The following is a 21,079-nucleotide window of genomic DNA, read 5'->3' on the forward strand; positions in this document are numbered from 1 at the left end:
TTTCTCGATTTAGGTTGATTTATAAATAACTCATAGTTAATGCGTCATAATTATTGTTAAGTTATTTGTAGAAACGAAATGGTTCCTAAGATATCTAGATTCTTGAGAAAAAATTTAATTTTTAACAGTTAAAAATATTTCTTTTTTCAAAATATAAACATTAACTTATCTATTCTTTAAGCAGACAATGCTGCAGTATATAAAAAGGATGTCTTTCTTTACATAACTATTGTGACATTCCTTTACATTAGGGATTAAACTAGGTATTAAATTAAATAATCTTTAACTGCTTTCTACACAAAGATGAGTGACCAGCCACACTATAGCCCATCCGCAGAAAAATTCTAGAAGTGACGCTGGAAAGTTGTAACGTGGCCATAAGCATCATTCTGATGTAACTCGAAGTTATTAACGCAGAGAAGTGAGCCAATGAAAAAATCGAAAAACAAGATGAATTACTGAATGTATTTTGAATAATCGGTAAAGCGCAAATAATAAACTCTTACTTTTTTTTATAACTCAAATAGCCTGAAAGTGTGCTGTTTTGTTGCGCAAATGTAACTAGAGAAGTCACAAAACGAATGATTTTTCTTCCTCTAATTCCGGTTACATCTCTACTCTACAAGCGGCAGCACGGCATGTGATGGACGATACCTGTGTATTGAAATCATTTTCTCCCTTCCACACTATTCGAGATGGACACGCCTGCGTATTAGGTCGAATTTCTGTGATTGTATCGTGATTTTCACTGTGCGAAATGTATGTAACGTGCTGTGTCGGGCAGTTCTAGAATAAACTATTTCGTGATATAGCGTTTACCCTATAATGAAGAGAGACAGGCCTATGTTTATGGTTTTTGTAGATTTAGAGAGGCTGCAGACGATGTTGACCGGATTACACTCCAAGAAATAAAATACAGTGACCGAAACCTGGCATACAAGTTGTTGCGAAACAAGGCTGTAATTATAAGAGTTGAAGAACATGAAGTGGAACTAGTGGTTGAGAAGGGAGTGAGACAGAGTTTTAACCTATCACTGATGTTATTCAGTCTATACAATGAGCAAACAGTCAAGGAAACAAGGAGAAATTTAAAAAGGGCATTAAAATGCAGGGAGAAGATACTGTGAGTATTGTCATTCTGTTGGAAACGGTAAATGACTTGGAAGTGCAATTGAACGAAATGGATAGTGTATTTAAAAGAGTATAACATGAAAATCATAAAAAGCAAAGCATGGATAATGGAACATACTGGAATTAAATCAAGTGATGCTTTGTGAATTAGATTAGGAAATGAAACACTAAAAGTAATAGATGAGTTTTGCTTTTTGCGAAGTAAGAGAAGTGATGATGGCCGAAGTAGAGAGGATAAAAAATACACACTGGCTATTGCAAGCACAGAACTTCTAAAAAGAGTACTTCATTAATGTCCATTAACAGTCAAAGTATTTGGAAATCTTTTCTGAAGCTATTTGCCTGTAGTGTATTCTTGTACAGAAGTTGAAACGTGGACGATAATGAGTTCAGTCAAGAAGAAAGTAGAAGTTTCCAAAATATGGCGGTATAGAATAATTCTGAAAAGTAGATAAGCAGGTCGAACAGCAGATGCTGAGGTACTGAATCGAATTGTGGAAAGAAGAGATTTGTAGAACAACTTGACGGAAAGAAGGGGTCGTTTGACAGGACAAATCTTACGGCATTAAGGAATTGGGGGCTAAAAGTTGTAGAGGGAAACCAAGGGATGAATACAGTAAGCAGATTCAAATTCGAAGAGGCGTGCACAGGATATTCTAATGCGTAGAGCTGCATCTTCGGACTGAAGACCACAACAGCAACGTCTGTACATCATACGGCCGGAAGAATTTCGCAACGTTAATAATTCTTCCCCCTCGTGTATATATTCGCTGTGTAGGTACATGCCATTTTCGTAGGAAATGTACCGGTCAACTATAGTGGATCACTTCTACGTGTATGGAAAGGAACGTACTGATTGATTTTGTTGTTGGAACACTATTGTTGGCTAATTAATCTCTCGCGATGATGAAGCTATTGGTATGGAAACATGAACACATGCACAACAGAAAATTTATTGAAGTGAAAGCGTAGGTTCTGTTTCGACATGACGATATTTTCATTCCGATTTGCACAGGTAACCATCGTTGCAATTTTGTCGAAGCTTTCTGTAGGTTAAGTTTCATTTGAGCAATGTTGCGGATAGTTTTCTGATGATCTCTTTGTTGTCTGGTTTACGTTGTCACGAAATCCAGAAACCACTTCTGGAGTCCGTGTTCTTTTGACCATGATGTACAAGCTGACGGCTAGTGGACAAAGCCAGTAAATTTCAAACAGATGGACGAATCAAGAAACAGAAAAAATTAATTCTAGTGCTTTCCTCTCCTTGTGACTGTCATTACAAGAATTTGATCTGAACCCATAACTTTTTCATTTACGTAGTTATACCCACTGATATTCTGAACACGTCGCCTTAAGTTCCATATCTGTGTAGATAACGCCATAATTACAGTTCCTATTTCTTCTTCCATTTCAAGGAATTTTACTCCGCAGGACCCACTGTCTCATTCCAGGTCTTCCAGTACTGCTTCGAACCGTTGGTTTGAAGTATTTTCAATGTTCTGTTATCTGCCGTCCTGTTTAAATTATCCTTCCACTTCTTTCTGCCATTTTTTGTTTTATCGTTTATACCAAAAACTTTAAGCTCTTCTCTTGTTACGTCGTTCCTTATCTTATCCAGACCCATAGACGTTATTTAATTGATCTACGGATAGTCATCTTTGCTGTCTCCTTTTTTTACCGTTACTCATTCTATAACTAAGTGCTATTAGAGCCACAAATTTATAAAATTTATGTTGCTGTTCTTGTTTTGCCTTTCAGATTGCTTTGGCGTGTTCTGCACATAACTTCTATTTTGTAATGTATTACCTATTTGTCATTGTCATAACCGTCACCGAATCTTAGATACCTAAAACGCGAATTTTTTCAACTGTTTCATTGTCAATAGTTATTTTTGATATACTTGGTTAATTTACCTTTGAATGTAATTCCTTATTTGTCTCTTTAATAAGGAGTCACAGCATACACCACTAAATTGGAATTATGTCATCTTCTGATTACTTTAAAAGTAACAAAAAATGTTTAAATGACTCATTTGTAATTTCCTTTAGTGAGTGTGTTGTGAATTTCACGTTAACACCAGGAGCATTTGGTTTTTTTTTAATGATCAAACGGCTGTGCAACGTCCTCGAAGCTGCCACTAAACATTATGCAAACAGCTCCGTCGGCTTTGAAAAATGGGAAAAAAAAGATACTTGTAGTTGGTCTTAACAAATGGCCCGCAACCCAGACAGGTCACGATTTTCACTGCACACAACTGTGCCCTATTGAAAATAACATGTTTTCATTATAAAAAAATATCCCCAGGTATTTCTGTGCATTTTTGTGGAAGTCACTATATGTTATCATGATGTTCTACCAGCAGTACTATTCAGGTTACATAGCCATTACTTGTAAATTACTTTGGAAGTACGTTGAAAAAATAGTGGGTGCTGTATTTGAAGTCCGCAACTCGTGGTCTTGCAGTAGCGTTCTCGCTTCCCGCGAACGGGGTCCCGGGTTCGATTCCCGGCGGGGTCAGGGATCTTCCCTGCCTCGAGATGACTGGGTGTTGTTGTGTTGTCTTCATCATCATCATTCATCCTCATTACAGTCGGAGGAAGGCAATCACCTCCGCTACGACCTTGCCTAGTCGGCGGTGCGTGTCTCCCGCATTGTTCCCTACGCTCCTCGGAGTATGGGAGCTCATCATCATATTAAGAATTCACATTTTATGGCGAAACACGAATGAGGAATCCTACCTTCAGACCTTCATGCATTTCTTATTTAGCGCATATGAGCAGTTCCGGGATTTAAAAGACCCATCTTCAGTCGATTCAAGCGTTGCATGTTGTCATTTAGAGAGAGCTTTCTAGTCTAACAGTTCACTGCAAACGCGATATACTCATACACTCTTGATGCGGTTGTCTAGTGGATTTCATGTTCGATAAAAGTCGTATAGGGGATCCAGATTTATGAGCTTAAAGAACTGGTTATTAGATCCCACCTAGGACGGAAATTTAAAAACAAAAGTGGGATTCATCAACAGCTGGATTGGTATTCTGAGTTACCTTGAAATTTGCAATGGATGCTGCGATATATTTCTTTAAAAATATAAAATTCGTACGTCAGGTTCAACAAAATATGTTATCCATTAAGGTCACACGAATTTCTTATTTAATTATTGATTCAGGAGACTACCGGTTCGGATTTAGTTCCAGATCGTGCACTACGACAGCGGTCAGTCTGTTTAATTAAGTATATTCAGTAATCACCTCATTTGGTATGTACGACACACTGATAGTAAATACTTTTCAAATAATCCAACTATTCAACAATTACCTCATACGGTATGTTACGTCACACTAATAGTATATATTTTTAAAATAAACCAACTATTATCATAGTGGAAGATATGTACAGCGTTGTTGAACAGGCTGTGACCGATAACGGGTAAAGAACTTTGTGAGCTGGATGTACAATAAATACAGGTATATTAATATTCTGTTGAGATGAGATGTGATAACTGTTTAGTGGTGGACACCACGTCCACAAGTAAGCAATTATTCAGATCTCTGTTTTTCAACCGAACGAGAATCTTCCCGACGACCTAGACGAGTAGTTTCCCACTTCCCAATGCAGCTCTTCGGGCGACCAAGTCGCCTTTTTCTTTCCCCGACTCCCTCTCCACCAACAAAAGATTGTAGGCCACTTCAGAGACCGATTCGCTTGGCAATGTTTTCAGCTCCGTCGGCGGTTCCACGTCACGGTACCTCTGCTACTGATGCGACAACCGACCTACTGGTGTTAGCAACCTATTTATCAGTTGACTATCTTCTCGTTCAGTCGGATTTTTTAGTCGAATGAAACAAACGAACTAAACTAGCCTCTCCGGCTATGTCAGCTATATGAATGTTTTCATTCACTCTCTGGTTTTGAGTAGTTCCGTTTAATGTGAGGCCATGACACAAGTCTCTGTTAGGGCATTTATATGAATGTTTTCACGCAGACGCCGGGTTTGAGTGCTTTAATTTGCACAATTTTTCAGTATTTCAGGTTATACGTGAACCATGACTTCGGTTGCCAACTTTTTAGACACAAATAACGCAACTTATTCCAAGGTAAGGTGAATAAAAAGTGTATATCTAAAAATGAAGTATTTTCAAAATTTCTGTTTTCATTTAGTAAAATACGAATATTTTGTACTCCTGGCATTAAATGAGAATGTTTGATTAGTTTCGAAGACTAATAACAGGTGTCAGTTTATGTTTAAATAAGTGAACAATTTACTGAAGCTCTCTCTCTTTTCCCACTGGTTTGCACCCATCACCATTACTTCTGTTTCGGTAACTGCTGAGGTGACGTGAGCATAAAGCATATAAAATACAATTTCTTTAATTGTTCAGTGACTTAATTACTTGCTTCTTATGCATATACTGTCGTCGTAAGTGGCCTTTTCTGCCAGAAATGTATTATCATCCGTTAATTTTCTTTAATCAATATAGTTTCATAATATAAACCATTCCTGCAGATACTATATATCGCATTGAATGAATCTTGGGGATCACTTTTGATCTAGACATATGATTGCTTCCGTTCCCACGCCACTGATTGTTTCGACATTCTGAGCCAGACTATTCGGAAAATACCTGTTCATTAACATGGACGAAAAACTCTACCGAAAGCTATTCGTTGGCGCTCAATAAAAACCAAAATTTAAATTTATTTTGGTCCTCGTTCTCTTTTCACATTGGTTTTCACCCATCATCGGTAATTCTGTCTCGCTAGTTGCTGAAGTGACGTGAATAGAAAGCGTATGAAATAAAAACTTCTTAATTGTTCGGTGACTCAGTCACTTGCTTCTTAAGCGCAGATGTCACTTGTCGGAAGCATTCTTTTTTGCCAGAAATATTTGTAATCATTCGTTAATTTTCTTTTCGTTTTTTAATATATTTTCGTAATATTAATCATCGCTGCAGATACTATATATCGCAATGAACTGCTTTGAGGATCACATTTCATTTAGTCATATAATTTCTTCCATTCCCACGCCACTGAGTGTTTCGGCATTCTGATTAGACAATGTTCGCTATTAAAAAAACTCCTGTTCGTAAGCATGGACGAGAAAGTGAACTGAAAGCTTAGTTATTACCACTCTATAGAAATCGGAAGGGCAATAAAAGGGACGTCAGGGGATAACAGAGTGCAGACAGCAATAATGATTCGACAGTGGAAAAACGAACGAATATTCCCGCTCAGAATTGAATGTGCTAAACGGTTTTCGTCAGTTGCTGCCAGAAGCTTGTTTCACTCAAACGAATGAATGATTAGTCTAACCCAACTACAATAGACTAGGGAAGGGGAAAAATCGACCAGTATTTTAGTTCTTAGTAACCGATATTTTCCGGTATTGTTTCGTCTCGGTTATAACAGGCATTTTTCATTTTTTACTAATAACTGAGTAAAAAAAGGAAATACCGATTAGTCTTAGAAGCAGTGCTAAAATTTTTCAGTTTTAAACATTCCTTTCTTAAAAAAAGGAGTTATTTTTATTCGTAAAACTTGCATTGGTTTGAAACATTACATTATTATACAAAAAGAAAAAAAGCAATCAGTGCTATTTTAATAACAAAGCCGACAGAAACGACCCACAAACACATGGGTTAAGGGTGCCGCAGGATTGTTGAGACAATAATGCCCCTGTTGCCGCGTGCAGGCTTATGGCATGTGCGTACGTGCAGTGTTCTAGACTCGCCTCCACGTGGTCTGGTATGGTAGTTATTCGCTACCACTGCCGGACATCCACTGTATTGCAGAATGGCACTAAGCCTATAGTAGGGATATATTTTTCGAAGTGATACAGCAATGGAGTACAATGCTTCATTTACTTTAAAGGATTAAAGATTTGTTTTCCATTTCTCTGAAATAATAAAAGAGGAAGGACATTACTATAACAGCAATAAATTGAAAACTTAACGGTCCATTCGTAGGGGACAACACAAACAGAAAGCAGCTGATCTGCTTCCTGTATCTACATAATGTGTTTATCTGCTTGCAGTCCTCGGAAACGTCTAAATTAACAGAGTTCTTCACGATTAGTCTTCATCCTTTGGCATTCGTAATGCCCAAATAGTTGTATGATTCTCAACTACAGCATGATTTTTGAGCACAGTTTCAAAAATTAGTGTATTATTCAACCAGTTATCACTTTTAGATGCAAGCAGCGAAGGAGGGTGGACTAACTTTTCTTTTTATTCTCCTATTTAATTTAATACAGTGAGTCTATGTATTTTGAACCTGAGAGACTGGGGATGTTTCGATCTTTGTTCGATTTCTACTTTAACTACGGGAAAACCGTCTTTGCATTCTGCCTTGTCATGGGGGGAAGCCTCGTCAGAGAGGTCCACCGAATGAGCGTCTAGGGAAGTGATTCCAGTGGTGGTTTCCCGTTGCCTTCCACTAGTGATGATGAAATGATTATGACAACACAACACCCAGTCCCTGAGCAGAGAAAATCTCCGACCCAGCCGGGAATCGAACCCGGGCCCCTTGGCGTGACAGACTGCCGCGCTCAGCTATCGGAGCGGACATTACGGGAAATAACAGGAATAAAAAAACCGAAAAGCGATTATTTCAGAAACCGATTACTTTGAGCTGTTTGTGCAGTGAGGAAAAACTGAAAAAAACCATATAAGCGAAAACCGGTTGTTTCAGCGATAAGCGCCATCCCTTCAACAGACTCAATCGATAGCTTCTATTTGGCTGGCTTCACTCAAAAGAATGGATAAATAATTCAACTGATACGTGAAACTTCAGACGAATGAGTTGATTGTTTTCCAGCAGCCGACTGAATCGACTGCTTCCGTTCGGTTGTTCCCGCCGCTAGCCCGCGCGCGTACTCACGGACTGTCGCGGCTGCGTGCTGCGGCTGTGTCGGTCTGCGGCAGGCGGACTTGTGCTGTGGCTTCGGACATCTGCCGGCGGCGCGCGAGGCCGCATCTTTTAAGTCGCGCCTCCCCCACCAGGGGCTCCGGACGGCCACACGGGGCCCAGACACCGGCAGCGCGCCACTGCTCGCATGCTCCATATTTCCACTCTTTCGACCACCTCGAGTCCCACTGCCACCAATAACACGGTTTTGCGTTTTTGCAGGATCCTTGCGGACGTCAAATGGTGCAGAGCAAAGACCGTAGCGGAACATCTTCTTAACTAACTTGAATCTCTACACAACTTTATTACGAAGTTTTTGCCACAAATGCCATTTATTTGCAGTTTGCGTACTAAAAGACTGACGGTCTTAACGTCACGCTAAACTGTCTTAAACAGAAATATCACGAGCTGTTGCTAATACTTTACTGGCCATTAAAATTGCTACTCCACGAAGATGACGTGCTACAGACGCGAAATTTAACCGACAGGAAGAAGATGCTGTGGTATGCAAATGATTAGCTTTTCAGAGCATTCACACAAGGTTGGCGCCGTTGGCTACACCTCCTACGTGCTGACATGAGGAAAGTTTCCAACCGATTTCTCATACACAAACAGCAGACCGGCGTTGCCTGGTGAAACGTTGTTGTGATGCCTCTTTGTAAGGAGGGGAAATGCGCACCAACGCGTTTCCGACTTTGATAAAGGTGCCATTGTAGCCTTTCGCGATTGCAGTTTATCGTATCGCGACACTGCTGCTCGCGTTGGTCGGGATACAGTGACGGTGGTTTCAGGAGGGTAATACGGAACGCCGTGCTGTATCCCAACGGCCTCGTATCACTAGCAGTCGAGATGACAAGCATCTTATCCGCATGGCTGTAACGGATCGTGCAGCCACGTCTCGATCTCTGAGTCAACAGATAGGGACGTTTGCAAGACAACAACCATCTGCACGAACAGTTCAAAAATGGTTCAAAATGGCTCTGAGCACTATGGGACTCAACTGCTGTGGTCATAAGTCCCCTAGAACTTAGAACTACTTAAACCTAACTAACCTAAGGACAGCACACAACACCCAGCCATCACGAGGCAGAGAAAATCCCTGACCCCGCCGGGAATCGAACCCGGGAACCCGGGCGTGGGAAGCGAGAACGCTACCGCACGACCACGAGATGCGGGCTGCACGAACAGTTCGACGACGTTTGCAGCAGCGTGGACTATCAGCTCGTAGACCATGGCTGCGGTTACCCTTGACGCTGCATCACAGACAGGAGCGCCTGCCATGGTGTACTCAACGACGAACCTGGGTGCACGAATGGTAAAACTTCATTTTTTTCGGATGAATCCAGGCTCTGTTTACAGCATCATGATGGTCGCATCCGTGTTTGGCGACATCGCGGTGAACGCACATTGGAAGCGTGTATTCGTCGTCGCCATACTGGCGTATCACCCAGCGTGATGGTATGGGGTGCCATTGGTTACACGTCTCAGTCACCTCTTCCTCGCATTGACTGCACTTTGAACAGTGGACGTTACATTTCGGATGTGTTACTACCCGTTGCTCTACCCTTCATTCGATCCCTGCGAAACCCTACATTTCACCAGGAAAATGCACGACCGCATGTTGCAGGTCCTGTACGGGTCTTTCTGGATACAGAAAATGTTCGACTACTACCCTGGCCAGCACATTCTCCAGATCTCTCACCAATTGAAAAAGTGTGGTCACTGGTGGCCGAGCAACTGTTTCGTCACAATACGCCAGTCACTACTCTTGATGAACTGTGGTATCGTGTTGAAGCTGCATGGGCAGCTGTACCTGTACACGTCATCCAAGCTTTGTTTGACTCAATGGCTAGGCGTATCAAGGCCGTCATTACGGCCAGAGGTGGTTGTTCTGGGTACTGATTTCTCAGGATCTATGCACCCAAATTGCGTGAAAATTTAATCACATGTCAGTTCTAGTATAATATATTTGTCCAATGAATACCCCCTTATCATTTGCATTTCTTCTTGGTGTAGTAATTTTAATGGCCAGTAGTGTACTTGTGTGTCGAAAACTTAAAGTACTGGAGTGCAGCTACACAACACACACATAGGATTCTATTTCTCTCTCACGAGCTAACTGGTGTCCGTAGTTAACAGTTAAAAAGACTGTATGTAACTTGCACTATCGCTGTTACACACCACACAACAACACAAAGAAAATATACAAAATCATCCCTTCCAGAATATCCACCCGCAACGCGTCATCAAAAGAGAGATCAAGTTCCTGAAGCATTTTCTCATGGACAGTATTTCACTGAGCATTCGAGCAAAAGAGGTAGCAGTCAGGACAAAAAACAGAAGCACATTGAGTCGTGCATTTGCGTCTGCATGAACAGACGTCGTTCACATGCCTACGATCATATACCATTGAATAGATAAAGTGGTAATTAAAATAAAAAACTACGTAGATGTAACGTAGTGGCCTTGAGAGTTGGCAATACTCTCTTAGGATTTAAAGGTTGGCTACAGTGCGCATTCACAAGCTCTGGAATCTAAGATATTGTCGCGCTTCGCAGCGCACGGATTAATTAGTGGCAGTTTTGAAGCAAGTGTAGGAGCCCGCCTGCTCTGGTGCGCACGTGTGTTGGGCGAGGGGTCGTCGCCGAGCTGCCGTACTGCCGTGTCCGCCAGCAGCGACACAGGATTTGGTATTTAGTTGATATTTCTTATAATTTGCAGTGAGCTTATTAATTTAAAGAAAAGGGTTTGTGTATGTGCGTAGCAGCAGACGGTAATTTTGATAATGATAGGAGTGAATTCTTAAGGGAAACCATTGTTAGGCAAATAGATTAAGTATTGATTTTTGTCATTGATTTCTTTTGTAATTGTCAGGGAATTGTTTCACTATGTATTTAATTGAGAAGTATTTCAGTCTGTCTCAAGAGTTTGATTAATTTGTAATATTGCTTTAATGCCACTGGAGGGAGATTTACATACGAAGCGATTGTTCAAAGAGCTTCTAGCGTTCTGTTAATTGAATGAGAAAGAATCGCTTTCAGAATATAGTTTTTGAAAAAAGGAATTACTTGTCTGGGTTATCATTTATCGAGTTTAGACCCTTTCTCTTGAATTATACAGGGTGTTTCAAAAATGACCGGTATATTTGAAACGGCAATAAAAACTAAACGAGCAGCGATAGAAATACACCGTTTGTTGCAATATGCTTGGGCCAACAGTACATTTTCAGGCAGACAAACTTTCGAAACTACAGTAATTACAATTTTCAACAACAGATGGCGCTGCGGTCTGGGAAACTCAATAGTACGATATTTTCCACATATCCACCATGCGTAGCAATAATATGGCGTAGTCTCTGAATGAAATTACCCGAAACCTTTGACAACGTGTCTGGCGGAATGGCTTCACATGCAGATGAGATGTACTGCTTCAGCTGTTCAATTGTTTCTGGATTCTGGCGGTACACCTGGTCTTTCAAGTGTCCCCACACAAAGAAGTCACAGGGGTTCATGTCTAGCGAACAGGGAGGCCAATCCACGCCGCCTCCTGTATGTTTCGGATAGCCCAAAGCAATCACACGATCATCGAAATATTCATTCAGGAAATTAAAGACGTCGGCCGTGCGATGTGGCCGGGCACCATCTTGCATAAACCAGTGTCGTCTAAGGCAGTTTGTACCGCCACAAATTCACGAAGAATGTCCAGATAGCGTGATGCAGTAATCGTTTCAGATCTGAAAAATGGGCCAATGATTCCTTTGGAAGAAATGGCGGCCCAGACCAGTGCTTTTTGAGGATGCAGGGACGATGGGACTGCAACATGGGGCTTTTCGGTTCCCCATATGCGCCAGTTCTGTTTATTGACGAAGCCGTCCAGGTAAAAATAAGCTTCGTCAGTAAACCAAATGCTGCCCACATGCATATCGCCGTCATCAATCCTGTGCACTATATCGTTAGCGAATGTCTCTCGTGCAGCAATGGTAGCGGCGCTGAGGGGTTGCCGCGTTTGAATTTTGTATGGATAGAGGTGTAAACTCTGGCGCATGAGACGATACGTGGACGTTGGCGTCATTTGGACCGCAGCTGCAACACGGCGAACGGAAACCCGAGGCCACTGTTGGATCACCTGCTGCACTAGCTGCGCGTTGCCCTCTGTGGTTGCCGTACGCGGTCGCCCTACCTTTCCAGCACGTTCATCCGTCACATTCCCAGTCCGTTGAAATTTTTCAAACAGATCCTTTATTGTATCGCTTTTCGGTCCTTTGGTTACATTAAACCCCCGTTGAAAACTTCGTCTTGTTGCAACAACAGTGTGTTCTAGGTGGTGGAATTCCAACACCAGAAAAATCCTCTGTTCTAAGGAATAAACCATGTTGTCTACAGCACACTTGCACGTTGTGAACAGCACACGCTTACAGCAGAAAGACGACGTACAGAATGGCGCACCCACAGACAGCGTTGTCTTCTATATCGTTCACATCACTTGCAGCGCCATCTGTTGTTGAAAATTGTAACTACTTTAATTTCGAAAGTTTGTCCGCCTTCAAATGTACTGTTGTCCCAAGCATATTGCAACAAACGGTGTATTTCTATCGCTGCTCGTTTAGTTTTTATTGCCGTTTCAAATATACCGGTCATTTTTGAAACACCCTGTATGTAGTTGTAGTAAGCAGCAGCAGCTGCAGCAACAGCAGGAGCCGGCATACAGAACATGCATTGCACTCGGCATGAATAATAGCTTTTTATGTTTTCGTTAAATAATGGAATGCAGCAGATCAAGCAGTGGCAGCAGAAAGACCATGGAAGTTATTTGTTGCGCACAGGACCTATTAAAAAAAATAAAGTTTAGGCGATCTCTGTTATAGTAAAGTTAACAAGAGTACAAGCACGAAATTTTCAGTAGAAAACACGAGATAAGATGATAGAGCTCGCGACTTTCAGCCTGAAATACACTCAATGTGACAAAAGTCATACGGTAGCGATATGCACATATACAGATGGCGGTAGTGTCTCGTACACAAGTGCATTGGCGGAGCTCTTGCTTGCACTCAGATGATTCATGTGAAAAGGTTTCCGATGTTATTACAGTCGCACGAAGGGAATTAACAATTGTGGACACGGTATGGTAGTTGTAACTAGACGCATGGGACATTCCATTTCGAAAATCGTTAGCGAATTCAGTATTCCGAGATCCACAGTGACAAAAGAATGCCGAGAATACCAAATTTCAGGCACTACCTCTCACCACGGACAAGGCAGCGGTGAACGTCTTCACTTAAAGACCGAGAGCTGCCGCGTTTGCTTGAAGTTTTCGGTGCTGACAGACGAGCAACATTGCTTGAAATAAGCTCAGAAAGCAATGCGGGACGTACGACAAACGAATCCGTTGGGACAGAGGCGCTAAATTTGCCCTTAATGAGCTGTGCCAGCAGACGACTGACGCGAATGCCTTTGCTAACAGCACGACATCGCCTGCAGCCCTCTTCTGGTTTCGTGGCCATGTCGATTGGACGCTAGACGACTGGAAAACCGCGGCTTGGTCACACGAGTCCCGATTTCACTTGGTAAGTGCTGACGGTAGGGTTCGAGAATGGCGCAGACCCCACGAAGCCATGGATTCAAGTCCTCAACAAGACATGTGGTGTGGGCTGTGTCTGGATTATAAGAACTCGACCTTCTGGTCTGAATGAACTGATCATTGACTGCAAATGGTTATGTTCGGCTACTTGGAGACTATTTGCAGCCATTCGTGGAGTTCATGTTGCCAATGATGGAATTTTTGTGGATGATACTACGCCACAGTACGAGGGTAGTCCACAAAGTAAGTTCCGTTTCTATTTCTGTCCGCGGCAGCGCTACGACCGCAGTTCTGAGCATGCGCCGCAGTTACTCTGACTCAAGGGGAAGACATGTACGCCATTTTCAGATCGCAGCTGCCGACGTCTGCTTTGTAGTACTTCTTTATAAAGTCAGCCGTAATTGAGAATGACGCCGCTTATGAAATCAGGTCTGTGTTTCGTTTTCTAAATGCAAAATAAGTTAAACCAAAGGAAATTCATTGGCAAATCTGCGAGGTTTACGGAGAAAATGCTATGAGTGATTCAAGAAGATGAGTCAGACTGTTCAATGAAGGACGCGATCAAGTGCACTGTGGAAAACGAAGTGGACGCCCGTCTGTGGTTACTGATGAACTGGTACACACAATTGAAAAGATTAAGCACAACTGTAAGATTACACTTAGTGCCCTTGCTATGGAAGTTCCGCAAATCTTACGATCAATAATTCGTGAAATTGTTACTGAAAAATTGATATTTCGAAAACTTTGTTCACGTTGGGTACCCAAAATTCTTACTGAACAACACAAAAAAAACAACGGATGGGCAGTGCACTTCCGTTTTTGACACGCTACAATGAAGAAGGCGATGGGTTTCTTTCTCAAATAGTCACGGGGGATGAAACTTGGATATCGTACGACACCCCTCAAACAAAACGGCAATCAATGGAATGGAGGCACACTTCATCCCCAACGAAGGGTAAGCCTAAGCAAATTTTGACACCTCGAGAAGTCATGTGCGCCGTTTTCTGTGACAGAAAGGGCAAGTTTCTGATTGCTTTCTTACCACGAGGCCAAGCAATCAATGCACGTGGTTACTGGGAGACCATTAATAAATTGCGCCGCACAATACAGAACAAGCGCAGAGGTTTACTGTCAAAAGGTGTGGGGTTTTTTTTCCACGATAGTGCCCGACCTCACACGGTGAATTTGACCGAACAACTCTTACGGGAATTTCACTAGGACGCGTTTGATCATCCTCCGCCGCGCGGGATTAACCGAGCAGTCTTAGGCGCTGCAGTCATGGACTGTGCGGCTGGTCGCGGCGGAGATTCGAGTCCTCCCTCCGGCATGGATGTGTGCGTTTGTCCTTAGGATAATTTAGGTTAGGGAGTATGTAGGATTAGGGACTGATGTCCTTAGCAGTTAAGTCCCATAAGATTCCACACACACTTTTGCTCATCTTCCGTACAACCCGGACCTCGCTCCTAGCGTCTTTCATCTCTTCTAAAATCGCCGGCCGGAGTGGCCGAGCGGTTCTAGGCGCTTCAGTCTGGAACCGCGCAACCGCTACGGTCGCAGGTTCGAATCCTGCCTCGGGCATGGACGTGTGTGATGTCCTTAGGTTAGTTAGGTTTAAGTATTCTAAGTTCTAGGGGACTGATGACTTCAGAAGCTAAGTCCCATAGTGCTCATAGCCATTTGAACCATTTTTTCATCTAAAATCTATCCTTTGTGGTCAACACTTCAATGACGATGACGAGCTGAAAGAACATGTTACCACATGGTTGAATACACAGGCGGCAACCTTCTATGAAGAAGGCATACAAAAACTTGTGCCACCCTACGACAAGTGCCTACAAAATTTCGGATGCTATGTAGAAAGGTAGTTTAACAGTTGTAGATTTTTGTGCAATAAATATTTTTTCTGTATCTGTACAAGTTTGTTTTATATAACCAAACGGAACTTACTTTGTAGATGACCCTCGTAGTTCACGACTGGTCTGAAGAATATTCATAACAGTTCGAAAGAATGATTTCGCCACCCAGATCGCCCTAAGTATATCCCATCGAACATTGGTGGGACACAATTGAGAGGTCAGCTCGTGCAAAAAATCCTACACCGGCAGGCTGCACTACGCAGGGTAAAAAGAGGTCTCACACGATATTAGGAGATATACCATAACTTTTGACTTTTGTCACCTCAGTGTAAATCTTAATTTCAAACGTAAGCTGCCAGGTGCAGTGCAGCATGATTCTTATTAATATTTTTGAACTGTCTATCAGGCACGGAAGTTTCTAGAATCTAATTCCTTAGATGAGCACTGTAATACTAATCTAATTTTTTCCCCTGTTACCTATGAAAAAAAATGGTTCAAATAGCTCTGAGCACCATGCGACTTAACTTCTGAGGTCATCAGTCCCTTAGAGCTTAGAACTACTTAAACCTAACTAACCTAAGGACATCACACACATCAATGCCCGAGGCAGGATTCGAACCTGCGACCGTAGCGGTAGCGCGGTTCCAGACTGAAGCGCCTAGAACCGCTCGGCCACACCGGCCGGCTGTTACCTATGAGAAAGGTGCAGGGGCGAAACAGTTCAGATGGGGCGACAAATTTGATGTTCACAGCAATCATCATACTATATAGTTATGCATGTACAACGTTACTCAATGGTCAATTTACAAAATGAGCAGGTCCCAACTGAAACGCCACTCACAAACTATTGAAGCTGTAGAGATGGAAGAAAAGCTGTTGAAACCTCCAATTTGGTCAAAAAGCGAATCCTCATTCGGTTAGTCATCCATGTACGGCGTCATGGAGCTTCTGGAGTTATCCCAGTCAGTTCTACTCACTGGCAAAAAAGTGAAGCAGCCAGAAGACGTGGTCGGATATATCAGTGACGGCTACAGTGTCTGTGACTGTATCTTCACAATACCAGCATAAGGTTTCTGACTATGTGACATGTGGAAGTTGGGATCAGTCGCGGAGGCGTGCTCGGATAGCTGAAGTGGTCACGGCCACCGCTCGCGATAAGCGGGAAATCTGGGTTTGAGCCCCGGCCTGCTGCAAATTTTTATGTCGACAAAGAGCTGACATCACCACAGAGTCGTAGAAAGTGCAGCTACTCGTATTTCATAATGTTTACCACAGGTGTATTTGTCAGTAATAGTTACAGTGTCTGCGCGCATGTCTCAAATGACATTGTATTATGAAGATACAGGCACTGTATAAACATAGATATTCGAAACCATCAATGATGTATTCTTGACGATATAATACTTGTTACCCTGTGTGAGAATTACGAAAAGTTTGAATCGGTCCTGGAGGAGCTTTCAGGCACCCGAAGTGGCGCAAGCGACAGCTCCAGATAAGCGAGCATTCGGGATTCGAGTCCTGTTCCATCTCAAATTTTCATGTGTCTAAACAGCTGACGTCAACGCATAGTGACAAAAATGTGAAACTATTTCGACATTGTCGGATGTCAATGTAACTCCATACATGTGCATACTATCGGCAGTTATGTCAATAATTAGAGCTGCAATTCTCTCTCACAGAATGACCCAATTAGAGTACATTTATGTCGTTCGTGTTTAATGTTGTACGATGTATAACATACGTGAACAGCGTCAGGTATTGAGTGATGACTTAGTTAGTTATATGTTCCATAGCTCATTTGACCGAATATTTTATTGCAATGATGTGGAAACAATCAGTTTACAGGATATGTATCCATCATTAGCGTTAACATTAATGGAAACAGATTTTCATCCTTTTCGTGCGACTACACCTTAAAACTAGGTTAGCCTTTTTCCCCATACTACCAGTTTTCAAATAAAAAGAATAGAAATTCGTCCAGTGAATAGGAGCTGTTCAGGATAAATAAATTTAGGTTAGGATTACAGCTTCCTTTGCTACCTGTCAGACTTTTATGGTATTGGGCAAATAATCAATCCTTTCCGAGGCACTGACAGTTTTCGTGATGGGTAATAAAGATCATTTTTTTTCTATAGTGTGGACAGCATTGTTCTTCTCAGACTCCAATGGGTTATTTGTGACGGATTTCATTAAGGCTTACCGTACATCTATTGTGATGGTTCAGTTAAAATGCCAATTCCTTGAAGGGGTACATACATCACGAATGCTGGTGAACACCACATATAATTCTTAGTGGCCGCTTTTGTGCAGTCAGTACTCTCTTCCTGAGTGAACGTTTACCCCAGAAAATTGTTCCACAAGACATTACTAAGTGGAAATATGTAAATTATGTTAGGAGGTTGATTCACCTGTTTCGAAGGCTAGCAATCATACAGCGAGCAAAATAGCTGAACTTATTTTCTAGAAAAGCTCAGTTATGTGCTTCTTCTAGTTCAAGTTTTCATCAATTTGTACACTCAAAATTTGAAGCATTCTACCCTACTTTATTGCCTCCTGTGCATGTGCTACATCAGTTGCTGGTACGACTCTATTTTTTGTACAGGACTGAATATGGCGTCGTTTCTAAAAATTTTGGGGACATTCAATTTTCAGAGAACCACTTAATAATTGCGAAAAAATAATTAACAATTTCGTCTGTCGGTTTCTCTCCAATGGAATTTATTAGAACACTAGTACCGCGTGAAAAAATGCCAATTTTCCTTGTTTAACGTTTAGTAGAAGGTCATTCACATATATAAGGAATAGGAGTGCACCAAAAATTGAACTCTGTGGGATACCATTTGCGATTCCCCCCTGCCACTAGAATTTTCTACCTTTCCAACAGTGCTTGAATTGTTCAGCCCAAATTTTTGCATTCTGTTTGTTAAGTATGTGTAAATCCAACAAGGTCATAAAACTTAAGTTTTTCTAAGAATTTAACGTATCTGCACAAACAAACTCTTTGGAAAGATCATAAAAAATACTAGCTGTCGATAGCTTATTACTTAAGGCTTGTAATACTTGTAAGTAGCATTCTCAGGTGAATAACGCTTCTCGAATCCAAACTGTGATAAGCTAAGTAAATCGTTTCTGCTTACATGTGAGACTAACCTTTTGAATACTTTGAAAAAAAATTAATAAGTAAATTACATAATTTTTTAAATCTTTCTTTTCACCTTTCTTATAAGAGGCTTAACAATTGCTTATACTGAGAAGAACATAAAGATGCCACATACCTGTGTGAAACAGTGTTATCAGCATCTGACACAGTTTAAAAGGGGCGTCATGGCGGTTCTCCATTTGGCCGCATGTTCGAGTAGTGCAATATCCGGATTTTTGGGGCAATCCAATGTGACAGTGGCCCAATGTATGCCTGCAAATGAACGTGACGGCTGGCAAACTCGTTGTCAAGCTTATGGTCGACCACGTCTGCCCACCATAAGCGAGAAATGCTGTAATGTAGACCAAGCACATCTTAAACTGTTCACATCCGTGCTTGCTATCCGACAACAAGTAATAGATTCCCTGCTACATTCTGTCATCCTGTGCCATGGGGCGCAGACTAGCAGCAGGCAGATTAGGGAATTACCGTCCATGCACAGGCTGCCGTTGACATCACATACAAAAGGCTGCGTTTGGAATAGTGTCGTGACAGGGAAGCATGGTCTGCTGACGAATGGACCGCAATATGTTTAGCGAAGAATCGCAGTTCTGCACATAATCATTTTCGGCGAATGTGGTCGCCTTACAGCTGTCCAAATATAGGATTATCAACAGGCGTGAAGTTCGTGGTACGGAAAAGTCAAGAAGTCCATGTCGCAAGACAACAGTGGCGCCAAGAGTAAAATTCATACTTTTCAATGTCATTTGATGAAGTAGACAGCATATCAAGAAAAATGGTCATACCAAATCTGTAAGTAGACTTTTACTATTATTATTATTTCTTTCCTTTCTCAGACGTTATGTCTGGTTACAAATGGAAAGTGACGCGGACGTTCATCAAGCGTGACTTCCTTTTAACTGTACAGTATATGTTACATTGCATTTAGGAACTTTCGGGTAATTGAACATGTATCAATAATTACAGAATTCTGTAGTTGTATATATACGTTTGGATGTAGCTGTATTGCGTTGATGTACTGGTGGATATTGTGTGATATGACTCCTGTAGTTGATAGTGTAATTGGTATAATGTCAACTTTATCCTGATGCCACATGTCCTTCACTTCCTCAGCCAGTTGGATGTATTTTTCAATTTTTTCTCCTGTTTTCGTCTGTATATTTGTTGTATTGGGTATGGATATTTCGATTAGTTGTGTTAATTTCTTCTTTTTATTGGTGAGTATGATGTCAGGTTTGTTATGTGGTGTTGTTTTATCTGTCATAATGGTTCTGTTCCAGTATAATTTGTATTCGCCGTTCTCCAGTACATTTAATGGTGCATACTTGTATGTGGGAAGGTGTTGTTTTATTAGTTTATGCTGTAAGGCAAGTTGTTGATGTATTATTTTTGCTACATTGTCATGTCTTCTGGGGTATTCCGTATTTGCTAGTATTGTACATCCGCTTGTGATGTGATCTACTGTTTCTAGTTGTTGTTTGCAAAGTCTGCATTTATCTGTTGTGGTATTGGGATCTTTAATAATATGCTTGCTGTAATATCTGGTTTGATCCTGTATTGCAATCATGAATCCTTCCATCTCACTGTATATATTGCCTTTTCTTAGCCATGTGTTGGATGCGTCTTGATCGATGTGTGGCTGTGTTAGATGATACATGTGCTTGCCATGTAGTGTTTTCTTTTTCCAATTTACTTTCTTCGTATCTGTTGATGTTATGTGATCTAAAGAGTTGTAGGAGTGGTTATGAAATTGCAGTGGTGTAGCCGATGTATTTATATGAGTGATTGCTTTGTGTATTTTGCTAGTTTCTGCTCGTTCTATAAAGAATTTTCTTAATCTGTCTGCCTGTCCGTAATGTAGGCTTTTTACGTCGACAAATCCCCTTCCTCCTTCCTTTCTGCTTAATGTGAATCTTTCTGTTGCTGAATGTATGTGATGTATTCTATATTTGTGGCATTGTGATCGTGTAAGTGTATTGAGTGCTTCTAGGTCTGTGTTACTCCATTTCACTACTCCAAATGAGTAGGTCAATATTGGTATAGCGTAAGTATTTATAGCTTTTGTCTTGTTTCTTGCTCTCAATTCTGTTTTCAGTATTTTTGTTAGTCTTTGTCTATATTTTCTTTTAGCTCTTCTTTAATATTTGTGTTATCTATTCCTATTTTTTGTCTGTATCCTAGATATTTATAGGCATCTGTTTTTTCCATCGCTTCTATGCAGTCGCTGTGGTTATCCAATATGTAATCTTCTTGTTTAGTTTGCTTTCCCCTGACTATGCTATTTTTCTTACATTTGTCTGTTCCAAAAGCCATATTTATATCATTGCTGAATACTTCTGTTATCTTTAGTAATTGGTTGAGTTGTTGATTTGTTGCTGCCAGTAGTTTTAGATCATCCATGTATAGCAGATGTGTGATTTTGTGTGGGTATGTTCCAGTAATATTGTCC

This window comes from Schistocerca americana, chromosome 2, assembly GCF_021461395.2.
Source record: "Schistocerca americana isolate TAMUIC-IGC-003095 chromosome 2, iqSchAmer2.1, whole genome shotgun sequence".
Classification (NCBI taxonomy): Eukaryota; Metazoa; Arthropoda; class Insecta; order Orthoptera; family Acrididae; genus Schistocerca; species Schistocerca americana.